Consider the following 8,194-nt stretch of genomic DNA (forward strand, 5'->3'; position numbering starts at 1 on the left):
TTTGATTCTCTATCTTCTGAAGACATTGAAGAGACTTGAATAATTCTAACAAAGCTGCATGTTTTTGATAGAATTTGTAAGTGGGAAAGGAAGTGGTAGATTAGGTGTCTGGCAAATATATAGGGTACGCATGTGACTTCCAGATATTTAAGAAAGGGGAGAAAAATTCCAAGGGATTTTTGTCTGGGGTAAGTGCTTTTTAGAAGGCTGCCGTAATACCAGTTTTCTCTTATTAATTTTTTGAATGAAGTTCATTTTACAAGGTCTATAATGACTTGTAATATTTTGTACTTGGCAGATTTGGAAGAACTCTTAAAAGGCTCAGAACAATCTAGCACAACTGTGAAAAATCACGTGACGTTTTCTCTTTGGGTTTCATTTTGTGAGATTTGCAATGAATGTTTTTATGATCTATTGATTCCTGTATCAAATGACAAGAAAAGAAAAACACTACGCCTTGCTCAAGACATCAAGGGATGTTCTTATGTAAAAGGTGATTAGAATACGTTGCAAACTGCCAAACGTGTAATTTGAAAAGTCAGTCTTCCTGTAATAATGTTTCTTTCTAGGTTAGAAAACTCCTAACTGTATTCACTGTGGCACTAGAAATGTCTACCTTGAGCATGAAAGGCAACAACCTGCATACACAGAAGTATCTGTGCCTTTAATAGTGTTTTCTCTCTATTCTTAACTGTAACTCTTAAAAGCCTGCGTGCACTCCACTGCCTTGATATTTCTCTGAAATGGGAGAAATATTGAGGACAATTGACAAATTTTTTAGTGTTTTGGTTTTTTCCATTTTCTTAAAAGACTCCAAATTCTTACCTATAGTTATAATTGGCTCAACAGTTCTATTTTTTAGTATTTTCTGTAGAGATACACTTCAGATAATATGTGAGAAAGTTCAGTCTGACTGCAAATTACATTTTACAGTACTCTAATCAAGCGTGTGGTGTAATTTGTTGTGGGTTGGGCGAGGCGGGGAGTTAGCAGAACTCTAACAGTTCAGTGTTTGTTTCTGGCCATGGGAAAAACAGCTTTCAAATCCTGTTTGATTCGTTATAGGTTCTTTGAACAATCAAGACCCCAATTCTAGATTAAAGGCTTTTTTGTAGGTATTTGGCCTGCTACTTTTATCTTTCATATGCCAAACTATAGATTCAGAAAGCTGAATCAGATGATAAACCCAACTCCTTCATTTCTTCAAAGACTAGAAGATGTGTGAAGTAGGAAATAGTCTGCTTTGAGCTATGCTTCAGCATAATCTCTTTTTATAACATTTGGAAGTATAAGGCTGTTCCTGATGTTACTGAGGAAAACCAGCTACTGATTTTCTTATTTTTCTTGGTCACAGCTGGTATTTTTGCTAGTACAATTTTGGTGACCTCTAGTTTAACAGAGGCCATAATGTTCATATTATAAGTTCCATTAGTAGAGTTGTAGGTATTTACTCGAGCCCATACCAAGATGACATACAGTCATCATACTGCAGACAGAATTCTTCACTGATTTTTTTTTTTTTTTAACTTGATGGCCCTGAAAGATGTCTAGGTGATTTCCCCCCCTGCCCTCAAGATCATAGGCTAAACCAGAGAAGCTGTCCAGGTAGAATTCTGCCTTGATGAGTATGAACATAGGGCGTTCATGCTCATATTAGACCCTGTGCTTTGGCTTTTCAGAGCGCGGGCTAAGGTTGCTCACTTAATTTGGATGGAGCATATTTCTGTGTGCTAATAGGATGAAATGATGAGAAATATGTGCCCTTCCTTTCCCATGGAAGGAAGAATCTTGATTTTGTCGTCATATAATTTCTGTCTGAAGCATGCTTAGTAAAATGTTTTTATGTCTCAAGTAAACGTTCTTGGTGTGCATATGTTATCCCTAATCCCTTCTTTCTTTTTGATAATATTTACAAGATTACCATGTTTGTTCTTCCTAAAGATCTGCAGTGGGTTCAGATTTCTGATTCTAAAGAAGCTTTTAGACTTCTAAAACTGGGGTTGAAACACCAGAGTATCGCGAGCAAGAAACTAAATACTTGCTCCAGCAGAAGGTGAGAAACTTTTTGAATAACATTGGGCATAGGATGGTGTCTGGGAGGAGGGGGGAGCTAAAATATGGATTGTGGCTTTTAGGAGGGGAAGAGGCTTTAACAGGGTCTAGATATCTAGGTTTGACATCCTTTAGCACTATGTGACCCAGTGCTTTTAGTCAAAAGGATTCAATCCTTCAGTAAGATGAACATGTTCAAAAGCTAACAGTTTTATCAAATACTCTCCTTCAAGCAAAAGCACTTGGCTTTATTCCATCTAAATGTCTGAGGAAAAAGCAAAATAAAGGCTACATAAGCATCTCTTTAAAAGTTTGTATCTGATAGAGTATATGCTTAGAGAAGTTGACAGATTCAACAGGTTTTGAACAGATGTTGTGGAGGTTAAAAATATTTTGAATGTATTTGTCTATCACTTCTCTGCTGATTTAAACTTTTCCTTTTAGCCACAGCATATTCACAGTTAAGATACTGAAAACTGAAGATTCGGGAGCACCGCGAGTGACCTGAATCAATGAGTAAGTTCAGAGCAGAGACCCTCTCTTCTTTGTGATGAAATTGTCAGTTATCATCTGTGTTGGTGTGCTGGTACTGGGAACTGTCAGTTATGGTCTGTGTTGGTGTGCTGGTACTGCACTATACACCCAGTGCTTCCTGATAGAAACTCATGCGTGTGTGGTGGTTTCCCCACTTCCTACCATCACACAGTTCTTGGCCCTCTACCTCCAGCCATCAGGCTGCAGGGCTGTTCTGTGCCTTGTCCCCTCTGTGCAGCACAAGGTTCTGTTAGCCTGCTGTACACCTGAACTCCTCTGAGTCCTCAGAAGGAAGAGATGGCGGGAGGGAGGGGAAATAGGAGGTGTGTTGGGAAAAGGTTTGTCAGGAAGTAATGTAAAATTTGATTGAGAAAACAACATTGAAGAGGATGGAAGTGTTTGTGCAGATGAAGATCAAGAAATTCTTCCTCTAAAAAAAGTGATCATTTTTAAAAGTGAAGAATTTGTGCATGTTCTAAGGTAATAAAGGGAATTCTCCTTATCTGCCTTCAGACTGTCACTGTGTGATCTTGCTGGTTCAGAAAGATATGCCAAGACCCACAGTGAAGGTCATAGATTGAAAGAGAGTGGAAATATAAACACCTCTCTTCTGATGCTGGGCAAGTGTGTTAACACACTCAAGAATTGTCAACAGTCAAAGTAAGTTCTTTTACGAATTGCAAACTGGTTGTGGCTTTTAGGTACTGCCTCCAATGTTTAAAAGCTATTGTTTAAAATATGCAATGCTAACACTAAGATTTTGGCAGAAACAATGTATAGAATTGTCGATCTACCAGAGTTATCTTAAACTTGCCTTGTTTTGCTCTTTAAATCATCAGGTCTAATCTCCTTTAAGCATGCTATCATATATTTTAGCAATTTAACTTTACTCCTCTGAGCTTGGTTTATCAAAGAAACAAACTTTGGAATAAGTTTAAAATCCCCTTTTCACTAGTGTCATAGTAAGAGTCAAATTTTTAGCCTTTTATTACTCCTTATGAAGTAACTCAGCTGTCTACGTACTTCCAGTGTAACATTTTTTCATCAGCATAATATTGCTGTGCTATCATAACTGTGCACCATTTGACAAAAATTGTCTGGCTTTAATAAATACTGACGTAACTTTTAACACTCTCCTCCTGATCCAGCTAACCATATGCAGACAAAAGAAAGCCTTCCTACTATTTATGCCCTAGCTTGGGGATCTAAATAAGAGTGAAATAATACAAGAAGTTAGTTGTCTAAAAACCAGTACGATACCTAGTCACAGCTGGATATAACTGTCTAGGAACTGCTTTCTCCACATGTTCTCATTTGCAGATCTATTTCTGTCCCAGAAGTTAAATGAACTCAGTCTGCTGATTGATGTGCTTTGCCAAATTCACTTACCCTGTCACACTGTTCCTGACAGCCTGTTCAAAGTCTGTAACACCTTAAGCTGAAAGAGCTTTGCTAGTGTGTGTTCCTGATTATGTTTTGTGATGTTACAGTCTGTCTTATTTTCCTGTTCTTTCCAGATAGGAAGGATGCATTAAAACTAGCAGCTGCCTAGAGGGCTGTTAATGTATTCAGAATGTCTTTTTCTGATCCTAATAACTTGGGATTTTAACAATGTAGAAGAAATGTTCTGAAGCATGATCTCTTAAAGTGTTAATACCTACCCCTTGCAAGTTGAATAGGAAGCAGTAAATTTCTTAAAATTATTTTGGACTGTCAGTCCTGCAGCAAAGCTACTTATGAGCTGTCTATGTACTCTGGTAGGAGTGTCACTGTCTTCCTGAGTTCTGTAGCACTGTTCATATAACTGAATAGCTGTTATGTGTCCAAAATGCAGCCAACTTATTTGGTGGCAAGTGTGCGTTCAGTCATGTTTTAGGAATTCTCATAAAATTTCCTATAAGCATCAAAAACTACATCCCCAGCTGTTAAATTCAAGTGCCAAACTGCTGGGAGATTAGGAAGAAAGTTCTGAAAAGTATCTCCATGTGTTTGGTGTATGCTCATTTTCTTGCCTAGGCACTTGCTATTGTCTGTTCTCAGAGGCTGGATACTGAGTGAGAGAGATCTCTGATGATGTTGGATACTGCATGCCTAGAACTAGACATGTTCTCTTCGTTAATGGTGAAAGGAAGAGAGAGGTTGGGGTATGGTTTGGTGTAGCAGGAGGCTGTGTGACCTGCCCAAGGCTAAAGGTCAAACACTCCCTTGGTTTAGGTGCTCCCCCGATTGTATTGCTGTAGCCTGCCTGAGATGATGGCTAAAGCCACAGTCCCAACAGCACACAGTCTCTCTACAAACAGCTGCATCTAGTCCAAAACAATTTTAAATGATTTAATGACTACTGCTTTAATAAATATTTTTAAGTCTTCATGCTGGATAGCTCTTACGCTGGCTGGACATTATTAAGCATCTGGTCATCTGTTCTTTTGTCTTTAAAGGTTGCAGCAGCACATACCCTTTCGGGGAAGGAAGTTAACTCATTTCCTTCAAGGATTCTTCAGTGGAAAGAGGAAGGTATACATGATGGTAAACATAAGCCAGTGTGCTTCAGCATATGATAACACACTCAATGTGTTAAAGGTCTTGGCCACTGCACAAAAAGTAAGTGTGTTGCAGTTTATCTTGATCTGATTTCTGATACTTCTGATTCGCCTTTAAAGAGCAGGTTCCCTCACTTCTAAGAATACGAATTTAGTTACTGGATTTTTCTGTCTCGTGTTGCAATCGTATTTTCTGATTGCTCCTAGTCAGGCTTTATTTCCTTGTAAAGCTTTTAAAAAGGCTTTGTTGGGACATACATTTCTTTTTTTGTGGGAGTGGGAACATGTCCTATTAAAAATCCATAATTCCCATAAAATATCCAGCCTGACAAGACACTTGTTATATTTGGAAGAAATTCCCTGAGATCTGGGTGAATTTTTCTTCTGTAGTCATAACATGCTCTCACCTAGGAGCAAGTCTAGCTGCCCCATATACTACTGCTATCTTAATTTGGAATATTGCTCACCTGAGGTATATAGGTTGAGCACCAAAGAGGATTTGAACGTCATCTTTATGTCCTTAGGAGCTTCAGTGGGAAGGCGGAGGTTAAGCAGAATGAGTAGGAGTAAGTGCAGTGATATAACCCTGGCAGAGTTGGAAGACAAAAGTATTGGGGATCAGTGCTGCAGCCTTAATGGAAGCCATGGAAAACTTCTGTTGACAGTTAGATATGTTCAAAGGACAAGAGATCCAGGCCTTTAGAATGTGGGCTCATCTAAGCAGGTCAAGTACAACACTGAAAGGAGCAGACTGTAAGGGTGATAGAACTGCTCAAGAAACAGAATTTGTGGGATGGCATTCGTGTAATGCAACTAGAAACTCAAAGTATAGGAAATACAGAAATCTGTTGGTGCGTGAGGTGGCAGCCCTCTTGTAGGTTGTCAAGCTCGTGAAACTTGGTGTTCCTGCAATCCAAAGAAGGGTTAGACTCTAAAGTGCCTCCTTTGTACTCTAGCTGGAAACTGGTCTGAGCAGTGACTCTGAGCAGAGGATAGACTGGGGGAGTACTGTGCTCAGGAGACCTATAGGGAAGTGCAACAGGTGTATTTTGGAAGTGCCAGTAGAGGATTAAAAAATACTGAAGACTTTATTCTTTGTTTTCTGAGTAGGTTTTAGTGGACACATCTGTTCTTGCCCAAGATCAGTTGTTTGGCCAGAAATCAGCAACATCATCACTACTCAGTCACACTAAAATGCCAATCTCAAGGAAAAGAGTTACTGCCCCATGGGACAGGAGCTTAGAAGATGTGATCGAAGATGACAATGACAGGGAGGAACAGCATATGTCAAGAGAAGAAGCAGTGCAGAAATCTGTAGAAAATACAGTTCTTATTGGGAAAAAAAGAGGGTATGGTGTGTGCCAGGGCTATGTTAAGAATTAGCGTAGCATGGAGTCTTGAAGCAAGGTATTATTCTGGTTTTCCCAATCTCTCACCTTTTTTTTTTTTTTTTTTTCTTCTGATCACCCTTATTCTATCTAAATCCAGCATTAAGAACTAAAAGTGGGATTACTCATCCTGTGGTGCCTGTTGCGGGAAAACTGTATAATGTGTCTGAATACAGACTAGGCAGTAAGAATTGCAGATTTGGCTTTCTCTCCTCCTCCTGTCAATGCACAGCAAATATTACCTGCTTTTAGCAATACAAGACTGTTCCTCTGTATTCTATGCACAAGAAAACACTGAAAACTGTTCCTTAAGCAAATTTAGTCACTTCTAGGGAAGATGAGGAGGGAACAGAGGGCTAGAAACTGGTTTATGGAGGTTTCATTAATATTGCCCCAAAAATGAGCATCTGGAAAACAAGATCCAGTTTCTGTGGAGCTTAAGCCTGTTTAAGACAACTTCAACAATTCTTGTAATAAAATGGATGTTCTTTACAAATGTCTGCTCTGTGCAAACTTAAAAATTGCTGTGTTAGTACCAAAGAGATATTTTGATCTACTCATAAATCTTCCTGTTTATGAATAAGCTAATAAAAGAACTGGAAGAGCTTGTTTCAGGTGCAAGAGTAAAGTGGTGTTGTAGTGTTTGAGGAATGAGAAAAATCTCACTTCTGGGAAACCATTTCTTTATGAAAAACTTAATAACAATGGTAATTCTAGATGCTGCTGAGTCTCATAGAAGAGTTGAACAAACTTCTTGCTGAAAAGAAGAATAAGTTACTGCTGTAATTACAAATTCGTGAAGAGGTGACACAGGAATTTGCCCGATATTTTGCTGAGCAGGAAATATATTTCAAGTAAGTTAGCTTTAAGTGGTTTTTAAAGTTAATGATTAAAAAAAAATGAAATTAAATTCACTTATTTCTTAAATCTGTCTCTTGGCTATAAGAGACCACACTCTTCTGCTAGACTTACTGCCTCTGTTAATAGATCAGTTTCTGTTTGGACTATGAGTTCAGGAAAAATACTGTGTAGGAAAGGCTTTGATTCTGGGGGGGATGGAGGGGGGGTGTGTGTAATCTGTCAGCAGTGTTCCTGCAGAGCTTTCCCTAACAGAAGAGCTTTGATAGGATGTCTGTAGAAAGAGTGACACTTGCACATTCTTTGGTTACTGCAGTCTTAGTGGTACTTCAAATGGGTATTCTGGCTCAAGAAGCTTAGAAACAATGCTTGTAGTTAGGTGTCAGCCATAATCTGTGTATATATATGTCTCCCCCTCATTCTTCGGGAGTGTGTGTGCAGGAAATAGACTTCTGTCTTGGTGTAGGAACACCATTTTGTGTTATTGTTCTGTTGTGCCAAAATAAAGAAAAAAACATCTTTGTTTATAAGCAGCTGTACTAATAACTTCTTAGCAGCTCATGCTAGCTAGCTTTTATCTGACTTATTTTTCCTACTATAGTGAGTGCCTTTCTTACGAATGAGAACGGCTTGAAGAAGATGCTGACACACGCCTGGAAATCCTCAAGAAACTTGTAGATGGTTATCTTGAAGACATGGATGAAGAAAATAAACTAAAGGATCAGCCTTGCAGTGAACAAGCTGGACCTCTGGTGTTTTTATCCCCCCGATAACATCCCTTTCACTAACTACCTGTTACGGTGATGGTGCGTCTCAAGAATT

The 8,194-nt window shown here is 38.8% G+C and overlaps 1 pseudogene; it reads left to right on the forward strand.

The window, feature by feature from the left end:
• Window positions 1-270: 270 nt before the first annotated feature.
• LOC141938242 (kinesin-like protein KIF20B) overlaps window positions 271-8,194 on the forward strand; it is a 20,568-nt pseudogene continuing 12,644 nt past the window's right edge.

Source organism: Strix uralensis, chromosome Z (assembly GCF_047716275.1).
Source record: "Strix uralensis isolate ZFMK-TIS-50842 chromosome Z, bStrUra1, whole genome shotgun sequence".
Classification (NCBI taxonomy): Eukaryota; Metazoa; Chordata; class Aves; order Strigiformes; family Strigidae; genus Strix; species Strix uralensis.